Source organism: Microplitis demolitor, chromosome 9, assembly GCF_026212275.2.
Source record: "Microplitis demolitor isolate Queensland-Clemson2020A chromosome 9, iyMicDemo2.1a, whole genome shotgun sequence".
NCBI lineage: Eukaryota > Metazoa > Arthropoda > Insecta > Hymenoptera > Braconidae > Microplitis > Microplitis demolitor.
Genome location: NC_068553.1, coordinates 13,916,746 through 13,931,613, shown reverse-complemented (window position 1 = coordinate 13,931,613; position 14,868 = coordinate 13,916,746). Strand labels below are relative to the sequence as shown.

The window sequence follows — 14,868 nt, the reverse complement described above, 5'->3', positions numbered from 1 at the left end:
CAATATAAAAGTTTTTTTTCGGGTACAAAGAAGGTGATTATTTAAAACAATTCGCAAGTAAGATAACGTATATTGTATTCAAGGGATAAAATCACGTGTTCAAACTAGTAACCACTTGAAAAAAAGATCGTTATAAAACTAGTAAAGTGTGTACACTATGTGAGATAAAAAGAAGTTACTCGGTACTTTGCCAGGTCTGTTGGCATAGAATCCGATAAAATGGTTCAAGGAAAAAATAATAAAATGAAAAGCTCAAAGAAAAGTGAGAAGAAAAGTCAAATAAATGTTAAGTTTCAGTGGTTTATTTTTTTATTATTTTAAAAAATATGAATATAGATCAAAATTTATCAAATATTTTAATATTGAACATTTTTTTATTGGATTACGAATAAAAATTTTTAGTCGGGAGAATATTTACGAAATTTCTCAATTACTTCAAATAAAAAAAATTATCATTTACTTTAAGTCAGAACTGAATTTATCGGTCATTTACTGGATTATCCCCGGTCATTAAATGGACGAACGCTTCAAATTTATGAAAGGGAATTTAAACTAAATTATTTGAATGGAAATTCTTCGAACTGATTTGAAATTTAAAAATTTTTTGTAAACAACTTCGGGCGGCCTAAATTACATCATAATATACATTGATAAAAAAAGAATCTGCAAACCCATTTTGGCCTATGGGGCTTATACACTGTAAAAAATTTGCGGAGTGCATGTGGATTATACCCGGAGTGAATGCGGTGCGGATGACTGTTTATTTATTTAACCCCCTCAGAGTGAAATTCACTCCAAAAAGGAATTCATTTTAGTACTAAAACTCCAAATCAGAGTGAATGCGGATTAAAATAAACGGAAAGAAAATTATGGGAAGTTTTCCTATGCATTATGGGAATAGTTCCCATAATGGTATGGGAACCATCTCTATAATATGATAAAATTTTTATTTTGCAAAATAGTGTAAAAATTTTTTCAAAATTCGAAATTTTATCGAAATTTCAATTTTTATTTCCAAAATTCGAGTTTTCTTAAATTTTCTGCGCTGGCAAGAAATTTTTGTTAAAAATTTTGATGTTTTTTTTGCCAAATACGAATTTTTTTTTCAATGTTTGAATTTTTGTTTTTATGTTTAATAATATTTTGGTGTATTGTAGATGTGATTTCCATATTTTTCTTTAAATTAATATATTCATAATAGTATGGGAACCATTCCCATAATATTACAAGAATGATTCCTATAATGGTATTGGAACGATTCTCATAATGATATGGGAACCATTCCTGTAATGTTATAGGAATGGTTCCTATAATTTATGGAAATAGTTCCTGTGCATTATGGGAATGATTTCCATAATATTATAGGAAGTTTTCCGATGAATTATAGGGACCATTCCTATAATTGTAGGGACCATTCCTATAATGGTATGGGTAGCATTCCCATAATTATAGGAATTATTCCTATAATTATGGGAAATATTCCTATAATTATAGGAACCGCTCCTATAATTCATGGTTGTAATTCCTATACTGGTATAGGAAAGAATTCCACAAAATTATGGGAACCATCCCCATAATTTTCTTTTTGTGTAGAAGCAAGATTATTCCAATATCATTCCCGATTTTTTACAGTGTTTCTGCGCTCCACTTCTTCTCTACAACTTTTCACCTTAAGAAGATGTTGGAGGGTTTTTCGTCGATAAAAAGGGTCCTTACCGACAGTAGCGAGCACCATCTAGTGGTGAGAAGTAGATATACATATGACAAACTATTCTATCGACTTAGAGGGAATGGTAGAACAGTGACATCTACAAATTTTTAATTCCCCTTCTTTGACAAAGATAGTGATTGCCAAAATATTTATATATAAGAATTTACTCAATTTAAATTACAGAAGTCGGAATTTACGTATTGTAAAAGTGATGTCATCACTGTTTATATAAAAATATGACATGACTTACAATATTGGCCATAAATTCACGATGGGTGGCGTTCAAATCGGTAAAATAAACTAAAGATAAATAAACATTTAGAAAATTAAATTTAAATAGATTTGATTTCAAAATAAATATTTATAAAATTAATCTGCTGGGCTTGGAATCTGTGTCCTTCCGATAACAAGTATATTTATTTTGAAATCAAATCTTTTGTGCAATTGTTTATTTATCTATATGTTTAAATATAGATAATTATATTCATCCAAATGTTTAAAAATTGGTGTGTTTTTTTTACAATTATATATTTATTCTTTTATTTATTTATCTATATTATATTAATTCTTATTTATATTTATCCGCAATTTTTTTTACTCAGGAAATTGATTATTTTTTTTTTTTTTTCATCTATATTTTTAATTATACAGAATTTTTTTTATCAATTTATATAATTATAAATTTTTGTTTTTGCAATTTTTTATAATTATTAGCTTAATCGAATAGATTAATGTATATTTATCTTTTTTTTTATTTGTAAATTTTTTTTTTTCTTAAATTAAATTATCCGTTTTTTTGTTTACCATATGTTTTTTTTTATTATGTATTTTTTTTATTGTTTTTTTCATATATCAATATTTATAATTATACCAATTTTTTGTTAGCCGATTTTAAAAATGCGCGCTATTTTTTTATCCTCAGTTTTAATTGGCTAATTTTTTTTTTTTAGAGTAGTTTTCATTTTTCTGTTATTTTTATTACCGATATATTTTTTTATCCATTTAAATTATTACCTAAGTATTTTTTTACTGTTTGTTTTTTTTATAAAATTTTTATATTATCTACTTTTTTATCTATTTAAATTTAATTTTTCTAAATGTTTATTTATCTTTAGTTTATTTTACCGATTTGAACGCCACCCGTCGTGAATTTATGGCCAATATTGTACATTATGTAGACATATAACTACAAGCAGAAATTCATTAAAAACCAGGCTCTTTTCAAACATGTCGTTTTCACCTAGATTCTATAGTAATTGCCTAAAAAATAGCAAAAAATGAAATTCTGCAAAGCCATCAAATTATTAGTGCTTTGAAGTTAGAAAAATGTTAAGAACGGCATTTCAGACGAATCTTGAAGATTCTTATGAAAATGCACTTTTAGTTTCCTAAAAGGTGTTCAATTAACAATTTTATAAATAAAATAATAAATCTAAGCAACCGTTAAATAGTTTCTAATTATTAAAACGTCAATGCTCCTAGCATAAGACGCATTCTTATGTTCGAATGGAAATCATCCCTGACTTACAAAATTATTTACAACCACATTTCAGACGAATCGTGCCCTGTATAGAAAAACTCATGGAATTCAATAGATTCTCATATATTATCATAGAGATTTCTTAGGAATAATTAAGTTCTATGAGAAGTGCCATAGTTAAGTATAAGGCCTTATGTATACAACTATAAGAATCTAACGAATTTTTTAAGCGGGGTTGTGATTCTTATCGAAACGACCTTTTAGTTTCCTAAAAGGTGTACAGTAAAAAATTTTGTAAGTAAGATAGTAAAACTAAGCAACATTTAAATAATTTTTAATCATTAAAAAGCCAATGCTCCTGGCGTAAGACGCATTCGTAAGTTCGAATAGAAATCATCAAAACTTACAAAATTAATAATAATCACGATTCGAACAAATCGCTGTAATTCTTATCAAAACGCATTTTTAGTATCTCAAAAAGTGCTCGGTAAAAAATTTAGTAAGTAAAAGAATAAAACTAAGCAGCAGTTAGATGATTTCTAGCTACAAGCAAATAAGCATGTCAAAAAACTAAAAATTATTAATAATAAAAAACGATTTATAGATGAATATTAACGATTTCAATTTAACCAAATTGTAATATTGCTCTATTCGAACGATTTTTACCAATATTTTCCCATCATGTATTTTTTAGAGATAATTCATCACCAGAAACGAGCCAATATCGTTGTACAATATTCACTCACACTTTTTCACAATACAAATTCTTCCAAATTAATTAATTTTTTTTTTTAGCCACTAAATTATAGCAATTAATTTGTTAATAAATTTCTCAAATATTTTTTTATCAGCAGAACCAGCCCTTCATCCCTATACAATGTCGCTCTCACTTTTTCACAGTACAGATTATTAAAAATAAATAATTTTTTTTTTTCGGCCATAAATTTAAAAACATTAATTTGTTAATAAATTTCTCAAATATTTTTTTATCAGCAGAACCGGCCCTTAATCCCTACACAATGTGGCTCTCACTTTTTTATAATACAGATTCTTAGAAATAAATAAATTTTTTTTTTTGGCCATCAAATTATAGCAATTGATTTGTAAAACATTATCAAATATGATTTTATCAGCAGTCTTGACCCCTTATCCCTTTACAATGCCGCTCTCACTTTTTCACAATACAGATTATTAAAAATAAATTAATTTTTTTTTTGGCCATCAATTTAACACCATTAATTTGTAAATAAATTTCTCAAATATTTTGTTATCAGCAGTACCGGCCGCTTATCCCTATACAATTTCACTTAGGTTATTTCACAATACAAATTCTTCGAAATTAATTAATTTTTTTTTGGCCATCAAATTATAGCGATTTATTTGTAAAAACATTTTTCAAATATTTTTTTATCAGTAGTACTGACCCCTCATCCCTATACAATGTCGCTCTCACTTTTTCACAATACAAATTTTTTCAAATAAATTAATTTTGTTTTTGGCCATAAAATTATAGAAATTAATTTGTAAATAAATTTCTCAAATATTTTTTTATCAACAATACCGGCTCCTCATCCCTATACAATTTCGCTTATGCTTTTTCACAATACAAATTCTACAAAAAAAGGTATTTGCGAAATAGTATAGGGATGAGGAGCCAGTATTTTTGATAAAAAAATATTTAAGAAATTTATTTACAAATCAATTGCTATAATTTGATGGCCAAAAAAAATATTAATTAATTTTTAACAATTTGTATTGCGAAAAAGTGTAACCGAAGTTGTATAGGGATGAGGGGCCGCTACTGCTGATAAAAAAATATTTGAAAAAGTTTTTTACAAATAAATTGCTATAATTTGATGGCCGAAAAAAAAAATTAGTTAATTTTGACGAATTTGTATTGTGAAAAAGTGAGAGCTACATTGGGTATTAATTTATAAATGAATTACTCAAATATTTTTTCCTCAGCAGTACCGGCCCGTCATCCCTATACGGGGTTTTCACAATACAAATTCTTTAAAATAAATTAATTTTTTTTTTGGCCATCAAATTATAGCGATTAATATGTAAAAAAATTTTTCAAATATTTTTTTATCAGCAGTACTGACCCCTCATCCCTATACAATGTCGCTCTCACTTTTTCACAATACAGATTCTTAAAAATAAATAAATTTTTTTTTTGGCCATCAATTTAAAAACATTAATTTGTTAATAAATTTCTCAAATATTTTTTTATCAGCAGAACCGGCCCTTAATCCCTACACAATGTCGCTCTCACTTTTTCACAATACAGATTCTTAAAAATAAATAAATTTTTTTTTTTTAGCGATCAAACTATAGCAATTAATTTGTAAAAAAATTTCTCAAATATTTTTTTATCAGCAGTACCAGCCTCTTATCCCTCAACAATTTCACTTAGGTTATTTCACAATACAAATTCTTAGAAATTAATTAATTTTTTTGTTGGCCATCAAATTATAGCGATTAATTTGTAAAAAAATTTTTCAAATATTTTTTTATCAGCAGTACCAGCCTCTTATCCCTCAACAATTTCACTTAGGTTATTTCACAATACAAATTCTTAGAAATTAATTAATTTTTTTGTTGGCCATCAAATTATAGCGATTAATTTGTAAAAAAATTTTTCAAATATTTTTTTATCAGCAGTACTAACCCCTCATCCCTTTACAATGTCGCTCTCACTTTTTCACAATACAGATTATCAAAAATAAATTAATTTTTTTTTTTGGCCATCACTTTAAGAGCATCAATTTGTAAATAAATTTTTCAAATATTTTTTTATCAGCAGTACCGGCTCCTCATTCCTATACAATTTCGCTTATGCTTTTTTACAATACAAATTCTACAAAAAAAGGTATTTGCGAAATAGTATAGGGATGAGGAGCCAGTATTTTTGATAAAAAAATATTTAAGAAATTTATTTACAAATCAATTGCTATAATTTGATGGCCAAAAAAAATATTAATTAATTTTTAACAATATGTATTGCGAAAAAGTGTAAGCGAAGTTGTATAGGGATGAGGGGCCGCTACTGCTGATAAAAAAATATTTGAAAAAGTTTTTTACAAATAAATTGCTATAATTTGATGGCCGAAAAAAAAAATTAGTTAATTTTGACGAATTTGTATTGTGAAAAAGTGAGAGCTACATTGGGTATTAATTTATAAATGAATTACTCAAATATTTTTTCCTCAGCAGTACCGGCCCGTCATCCCTATACGGGGTTTTCACAATACAAATTCTTTAAAATAAATTAATTTTTTTTTTGGCCATCAAATTATAGCGATTAATATGTAAAAAAATTTTTCAAATATTTTTTTATCAGCAGTACTGACCCCTCATCCCTATACAATGTCGCTCTCACTTTTTCACAATACAGATTCTTAAAAATAAATAAATTTTTTTTTTGGCCATCAATTTAAAAACATTAATTTGTTAATAAATTTCTCAAATATTTTTTTATCAGCAGAACCGGCCCTTAATCCCTACACAATGTCGCTCTCACTTTTTCACAATACAGATTCTTAAAAATAAATAAATTTTTTTTTTTTAGCCATCAAACTATAGCAATTAATTTGTAAAAAAATTTTTCAAATATTTTTTTATCAGCAGTACCAGCCTCTTATCCCTCAACAATTTCACTTAGGTTATTTCACAATACAAATTCTTAGAAATTAATTAATTTTTTTGTTGGCCATCAAATTATAGCGATTAATTTGTAAAAAAATTTTTCAAATATTTTTTTATCAGCAGTACCAGCCTCTTATCCCTCAACAATTTCACTTAGGTTATTTCACAATACAAATTCTTAGAAATTAATTAATTTTTTTGTTGGCCATCAAATTATAGCGATTAATTTGTAAAAAAATTTTTCAAATATTTTTTTATCAGCAGTACAAACCCCTCATCCCTTTACAATGTCGCTCTCACTTTTTCACAATACAGATTATCAAAAATAAATTAATTTTTTTTTTTGGCCATCACTTTAAGAGCATCAATTTGTAAATAAATTTTTCAAATATTTTTTTATCAGCAGTACCGGCTCCTCATTCCTATACAATTTCGCTTATGCTTTTTTACAATACAAATTCTACAAAAAAAGGTATTTGCGAAATAGTATAGGGATGAGGAGCCAGTATTTTTGATAAAAAAATATTTAAGAAATTTATTTACAAATCAATTGCTATAATTTGATGGCCAAAAAAAATATTAATTAATTTTTAACAATATGTATTGCGAAAAAGTGTAAGCGAAGTTGTATAGGGATGAGGGGCCGCTACTGCTGATAAAAAAATATTTGAAAAAGTTTTTTACAAATAAATTGCTATAATTTGATGGCCGAAAAAAAAAATTAGTTAATTTTGACGAATTTGTATTGTGAAAAAGTGAGAGCTACATTGGGTATTAATTTATAAATGAATTACTCAAATATTTTTTCCTCAGCAGTACCGGCCCGTCATCCCTATACGGGGTTTTCACAATACAAATTCTTTAAAATAAATTAATTTTTTTTTTGGCCATCAAATTATAGCGATTAATATGTAAAAAAATTTTTCAAATATTTTTTTATCAGCAGTACTGACCCCTCATCCCTATACAATGTCGCTCTCACTTTTTCACAATACAGATTCTTAAAAATAAATAAATTTTTTTTTTGGCCATCAATTTAAAAACATTAATTTGTTAATAAATTTCTCAAATATTTTTTTATCAGCAGAACCGGCCCTTAATCCCTACACAATGTCGCTCTCACTTTTTCACAATACAGATTCTTAAAAATAAATAAATTTTTTTTTTTTAGCCATCAAACTATAGCAATTAATTTGTAAAAAAATTTTTCAAATATTTTTTTATCAGCAGTACCAGCCTCTTATCCCTCAACAATTTCACTTAGGTTATTTCACAATACAAATTCTTAGAAATTAATTAATTTTTTTGTTGGCCATCAAATTATAGCGATTAATTTGTAAAAAAATTTTTCAAATATTTTTTTATCAGCAGTACCAGCCTCTTATCCCTCAACAATTTCACTTAGGTTATTTCACAATACAAATTCTTAGAAATTAATTAATTTTTTTGTTGGCCATCAAATTATAGCGATTAATTTGTAAAAAAATTTTTCAAATATTTTTTTATCAGCAGTACAAACCCCTCATCCCTTTACAATGTCGCTCTCACTTTTTCACAATACAGATTATCAAAAATAAATTAATTTTTTTTTTTGGCCATCACTTTAAGAGCATCAATTTGTAAATAAATTTTTCAAATATTTTTTTATCAGCAGTACCGGCTCCTCATTCCTATACAATTTCGCTTATGCTTTTTTACAATACAAATTCTACAAAAAAAGGTATTTGCGAAATAGTATAGGGATGAGGAGCCAGTATTTTTGATAAAAAAATATTTAAGAAATTTATTTACAAATCAATTGCTATAATTTGATGGCCAAAAAAAATATTAATTAATTTTTAACAATATGTATTGCGAAAAAGTGTAAGCGAAGTTGTATAGGGATGAGGGGCCGCTACTGCTGATAAAAAAATATTTGAAAAAGTTTTTTACAAATAAATTGCTATAATTTGATGGCCGAAAAAAAAAATTAGTTAATTTTGACGAATTTGTATTGTGAAAAAGTGAGAGCTACATTGGGTATTAATTTATAAATGAATTACTCAAATATTTTTTCCTCAGCAGTACCGGCCCGTCATCCCTATACGGGGTTTTCACAATACAAATTCTTCAAAATAAATTAATTTTTTTTTTGGCCATCAAATTATAGCGATTAATATGTAAAAAAATTTTTCAAATATTTTTTTATCAGCAGTACTGACCCCTCATCCCTATACAATGTCGCTCTCACTTTTTCACAATACAGATTCTTAAAAATAAATAAATTTTTTTTTTGGCCATCAATTTAAAAACATTAATTTGTTAATAAATTTCTCAAATATTTTTTTATCAGCAGAACCGGCCCTTAATCCCTACACAATGTCGCTCTCACTTTTTCACAATACAGATTCTTAAAAATAAATAAATTTTTTTTTTTTAGCCATCAAACTATAGCAATTAATTTGTAAAAAAATTTTTCAAATATTTTTTTATCAGCAGTACCAGCCTCTTATCCCTCAACAATTTCACTTAGGTTATTTCACAATACAAATTCTTAGAAATTAATTAATTTTTTTGTTGGCCATCAAATTATAGCGATTAATTTGTAAAAAAATTTTTCAAATATTTTTTTATCAGCAGTACCAGCCTCTTATCCCTCAACAATTTCACTTAGGTTATTTCACAATACAAATTCTTAGAAATTAATTAATTTTTTTGTTGGCCATCAAATTATAGCGATTAATTTGTAAAAAAATTTTTCAAATATTTTTTTATCAGCAGTACTAACCCCTCATCCCTTTACAATGTCGCTCTCACTTTTTCACAATACAGATTATCAAAAATAAATTAATTTTTTTTTTTGGCCATCACTTTAAGAGCATCAATTTGTAAATAAATTTTTCAAATATTTTTTTATCAGCAGTACCGGCTCCTCATTCCTATACAATTTCGCTTATGCTTTTTTACAATACAAATTCTACAAAAAAAGGTATTTGCGAAATAGTATAGGGATGAGGAGCCAGTATTTTTGATAAAAAAATATTTAAGAAATTTATTTACAAATCAATTGCTATAATTTGATGGCCAAAAAAAATATTAATTAATTTTTAACAATATGTATTGCGAAAAAGTGTAAGCGAAGTTGTATAGGGATGAGGGGCCGCTACTGCTGATAAAAAAATATTTGAAAAAGTTTTTTACAAATAAATTGCTATAATTTGATGGCCGAAAAAAAAAATTAGTTAATTTTGACGAATTTGTATTGTGAAAAAGTGAGAGCTACATTGGGTATTAATTTATAAATGAATTACTCAAATATTTTTTCCTCAGCAGTACCGGCCCGTCATCCCTATACGGGGTTTTCACAATACAAATTCTTTAAAATAAATTAATTTTTTTTTTGGCCATCAAATTATAGCGATTAATATGTAAAAAAATTTTTCAAATATTTTTTTATCAGCAGTACTGACCCCTCATCCCTATACAATGTCGCTCTCACTTTTTCACAATACAGATTCTTAAAAATAAATAAATTTTTTTTTTGGCCATCAATTTAAAAACATTAATTTGTTAATAAATTTCTCAAATATTTTTTTATCAGCAGAACCGGCCCTTAATCCCTACACAATGTCGCTCTCACTTTTTCACAATACAGATTCTTAAAAATAAATAAATTTTTTTTTTTTAGCCATCAAACTATAGCAATTAATTTGTAAAAAAATTTTTCAAATATTTTTTTATCAGCAGTACCAGCCTCTTATCCCTCAACAATTTCACTTAGGTTATTTCACAATACAAATTCTTAGAAATTAATTAATTTTTTTGTTGGCCATCAAATTATAGCGATTAATTTGTAAAAAAATTTTTCAAATATTTTTTTATCAGCAGTACTAACCCCTCATCCCTTTACAATGTCGCTCTCACTTTTTCACAATACAGATTATCAAAAATAAATTAATTTTTTTTTTGGCCATCACTTTAAGAGCATCAATTTGTAAATAAATTTTTCAAATATTTTTTTATCAGCAGTACCGGCTCCTCATTCCTATACAATTTCGCTTATGCTTTTTTACAATACAAATTCTACAAAAAAAGTATTTGCGAAATAGTATAGGGATGAGGAGCCAGTATTTTTGATAAAAAAATATTTGAGAAATTTATTTACAAATCAATTGCTATAATTTGATGGTCAAAAAAAAATTAATTTATTTTTAAGAATTTGTATTGTGAATAAGTGATTGCGAAATTGTATACGGATAAGGGGCCGGTACTGCTGATGAAAAAATATTAAAAAAATTTATTTACAAATTAATTGCTATAACCTGATGGCCAAAAAGAAAAATTAGTTAATTTTGAAGAATTTGTATTGTGAAAAAGCGAGAGCTACATTATGTATTAATTTATAAACAAATTACTCAAATATTTTTTCATCAGCAGTACCGGTCCCTCATCCCTATACAATTTCGCAATCACTTTTTCACAAGACAAATTTTTTCAAATAAATTAATTTTTTTTTTTGCCATCAGATTATAGCGATTAATATGTAAAAAAATTTCTCAAATATTTTTTTTATCCGCAGTACCGGCCCGTCATCCCTATACGATTTCACAAACACTTTTTCACAATACTAATTCTTTAAAATAAATTAATTTTTTTTTTGCCATTAGATTATAGCGATTAATATGTAAAAAAATTTCTCAAATATTTTTTTTTCAGCAGTACCGGCCCCTCATCCCTATACGATTTTGCAAACAGTTTCTCACAATACAAATTCTCAAAAATAAATTAATTTTTTTTTTGCCTTCAAATTATAGCAATTAATTTGAAAATAAATTTTTTAAATATTCTTTCATCAGCAGTTCCGGCCCCTCATCTTTATACAATTTCGCTCGCACTGTTTCACAATGCAAATTGTTAAAAATTGATTAATTTTTTTTCTTGGCCTTCAAATTATAGCAATCGATTTGTAAATAAATTTCTCAAATATTTTTTTATCAACAATACCGGCTCCTCATCCCTATACAATTTCGCTTATGCTTTTCCATAATACAAATTCTACAAAAAAAGTGATTGCAAAATTTTATGGGGATGAGGGGCCGATACTGCTGATAAAAAAATTTTTGAAAAATTTATTTACAAATTAATTGCTATAATTTGATGGTCAACAAAAAAAATTAGTTAATTTTCAAGAATTTGAATTGTAAAAAAGTGAGCGATATTGTGTATTAATTTATAAATGAATTTCTCAAATATTTTTTTATCAGCAGTACCGGCCCCTCATCCCCATACAATTTCGCAATCACTTTTTTACAATACAAATTCTTAAAAATAAATTAATTTTTTTGGCCATCAAATTATAGCGATTAGTTTGTAAAAAAATGTTTCAAATATTTTTTCATCAGCAGTACCGGCCCGTCATCCCTATACGATTTCACAAACACTTTTTCACAATACAAATTCTTAAAAATAAATTAATTTCTTTTTTGGCCATCAGATTATAGCGATTAATTTGTAAATAAATTTCTCAAATATTTTTTTATCAGCAGTACCGGCCCTTTCATCCGTATACAATTTCACTTATGCTTTTTTACAATACAAATTCTTCGAAATTAGGTAATTTTTTTGTTTGGCCATCAAATTTTAGCGATCAAATTGTTAATACATTTTTCAAATATTTTTTTTGTCAGCAGTACCGGCCCCTCATTCCTATACAATTTTGCAATCACTTTTTCACTTTTTAGTTTATATTTTCAGACCATAAATAATTATGGTAATTGTCGTGTTTCCAAATATGCCAATTTATCTTTTATTCATTGCTGAAATTAATTTATGTAGTGTTAAAATATTTGCCTCTTTCATGTTTGTTGTATCGAATAAAATTTACCTGTTTTTGTAAGTATTGTAAAATAATCAATCATGTCCCTAGTATTATAAAATTCACATCTTCAGTATGTAAGCGATGACAAAATTCCATTATTCCTTCCGTAGTATTATCATTTCCTCATGATTATTATGCTTGTACCTTTCATCGTTGTATTCTTCTTTGTATTCTAACCTTCAAATCATTTAAGTGAAGATTATTGTTGATCATTTCTGATATTTTATTTATTTATCCATTAATCAAGATTAAATTAATTCTTCTAATCTCCAAACATATTTACCTTATTTAGTTGTCCAATTAAATTTTTTTAGATATACATCGTAATTTAATTACGTTAATTGACGTTTACTATCTAAGGAGGCTTTAGTGAATCCAATAAAAAACAACATATTATTAACGCTAATATTTGTAAAATTACATTAAAACAATATAGCGTCACTTTTGAATTATTAAAATAATTAAAGTTGAACCATTGTTTCCATCTCGATCATCGATAGAGATGAATATTATCAAAGGGTACGGAACGACCGGAGGCAGCTGAGAGCAAAGACAAGATAGAAATATGTTAAAAAGAGAAACGAGGCAAGAAATGAATTTTTTTTTTTTAATAAGTAATAATTATTGATTCCTTAATTTTTTATTTTATTATAAATGTAAATAATTAATTTTTATGTACGAAAATTAAGTAAACAAAATAATTCAGACATTACTTTGACTCACTACTTTCACTTAAACCTTTTAACGTCAACAACCCATAGGTTAATGTCAGCCATTTTGTTTTATAAAATGAGAGCGAAAATTTGAATTCTGAGTGTTATAGTTAAAAGAAATTTTTTTTTTTTAAATTATTTATATTTTTTGACTATAATTTTTAAACTAAACACATGGATAGAATAAATCACAGTTTTTTTTTCAAGAATAATATTATTAATAACTTAATACATTTTTATAAATTGTTGATTTATTTTTTTTTTTTTTTTGGAAAAACGTACAGCTTTTTAAAAAAGTGAATAATTATTATAATTTTAATTATTAATGATATCAATATTGTTATGATTATTATTATTTTTTTTATTAAAATTTATGTTATAAATATTTTTTTTAATAATATTATTATTATTATTATAACATAATGTAAAAGACCCAGTACCTAACCATTCATGTATTTGTATATTTATATTTACTAGATTTTACTAAATATAGATATACAAATACGAGAAGTATACTGTAGACGGATACTGTCTTTGAATATATTGTTAAAGAATATTTTTTTTCTCAGTAAACTCTAAGGACGAGCGTATTGATTAGGAAGGCAGAAGTACGGATAGAAAAGAGTAGAGAAATTCGGTGGATGATTAGGAAAATTAAATGGAGGATAAATGTGCTGATGGGCTAAATTAGGAGGAAGTAAGATCCCAGGTTGCTGTTGAAGAAGTGGCTGCTGTTGCGGTAACAATTGCAGCTGGTGTGGTAGCAATGGCTGATACTGTGGTAGCAATGGCTGCTGCTGTAGGAGCAATTGTTGCTGCTGAGGTAGCACTTGCTGCTGCAGTAGTAAGAATTGCTGCTGCTGTGATAGCCATTGCTGCTGCTGTAGTTGCAGTTGCTGCTGCTGTGGTTGTGATTGCTGCTGCTGTGGTTGCAATTGCTGCTGCTGTGGTTGCAATTGCTGCTGCTGTAGTTGCAGTTGCTGCTGCTGTGGTTGTGATTGCTGCTGCTGTGGTTGCAATTGCTGCTGCTGTGGTTGCAATTGCTGCTGCTGTAGTTGCAGTTGCTGCTGCTGTGGTTGTGATTGCTGCTGCTGTGGTTGCAATTGCTGCTGCTGTGGTTGCAATTGCTGCTGCTGTGGTTGCAAATGCTGCTGCTGTGGTTGCAATTGCTGCTGCATCAGTTGCTGCTGCTGCAGTTGCAATTGCTGCTTCTGTGGTTGCAATCGTTGCTGCTGCAGTTGATTCCATCCTGACAACTCTTGGGATTGCTGCTGATTTTTTCCAACCTGTTCCAAGAGCTTCGAGTAATTGCGGTTGAACTTTTGAATGGCTTTCATTGTGCGCTTTGATGGCAGATGGGGCTCGATAGAAGACGGTCGCTGCGCAATCTTTGGAGGTGGTATGCTAAAATTTGGCAGCATTAAGGATCTTGATAACTGGTTAGCATTGCCAATCAGTT

The 14,868-nt window shown here is 27.3% G+C and overlaps 1 protein-coding gene and 1 long non-coding RNA gene across 9 annotated transcripts in view; both read right to left on the bottom strand.

Annotated features, from left to right (window-relative positions):
- LOC103578637 (putative polypeptide N-acetylgalactosaminyltransferase 9) overlaps positions 1-14,868 on the bottom strand; it is a 295,869-nt gene that overhangs the window by 51,497 nt on the left and 229,504 nt on the right. The gene's annotated exons all lie outside the window — the stretch shown is intronic.
- On the bottom strand, positions 2,561-13,456 carry LOC128668597 (uncharacterized). 2 transcript variants are annotated; one of them, XR_008404232.1, is made up of 4 exons: positions 13,410-13,431; positions 12,980-13,236; positions 12,703-12,873; positions 2,562-12,634 (listed from the first exon to the last, which is right to left on the bottom strand). It is a non-coding gene; the product is annotated as an uncharacterized LOC128668597 (long non-coding RNA). The 2 variants fall into 2 exon arrangements; XR_008404231.1 differs by having other exon boundaries at positions 2,561-12,634; positions 12,980-13,456.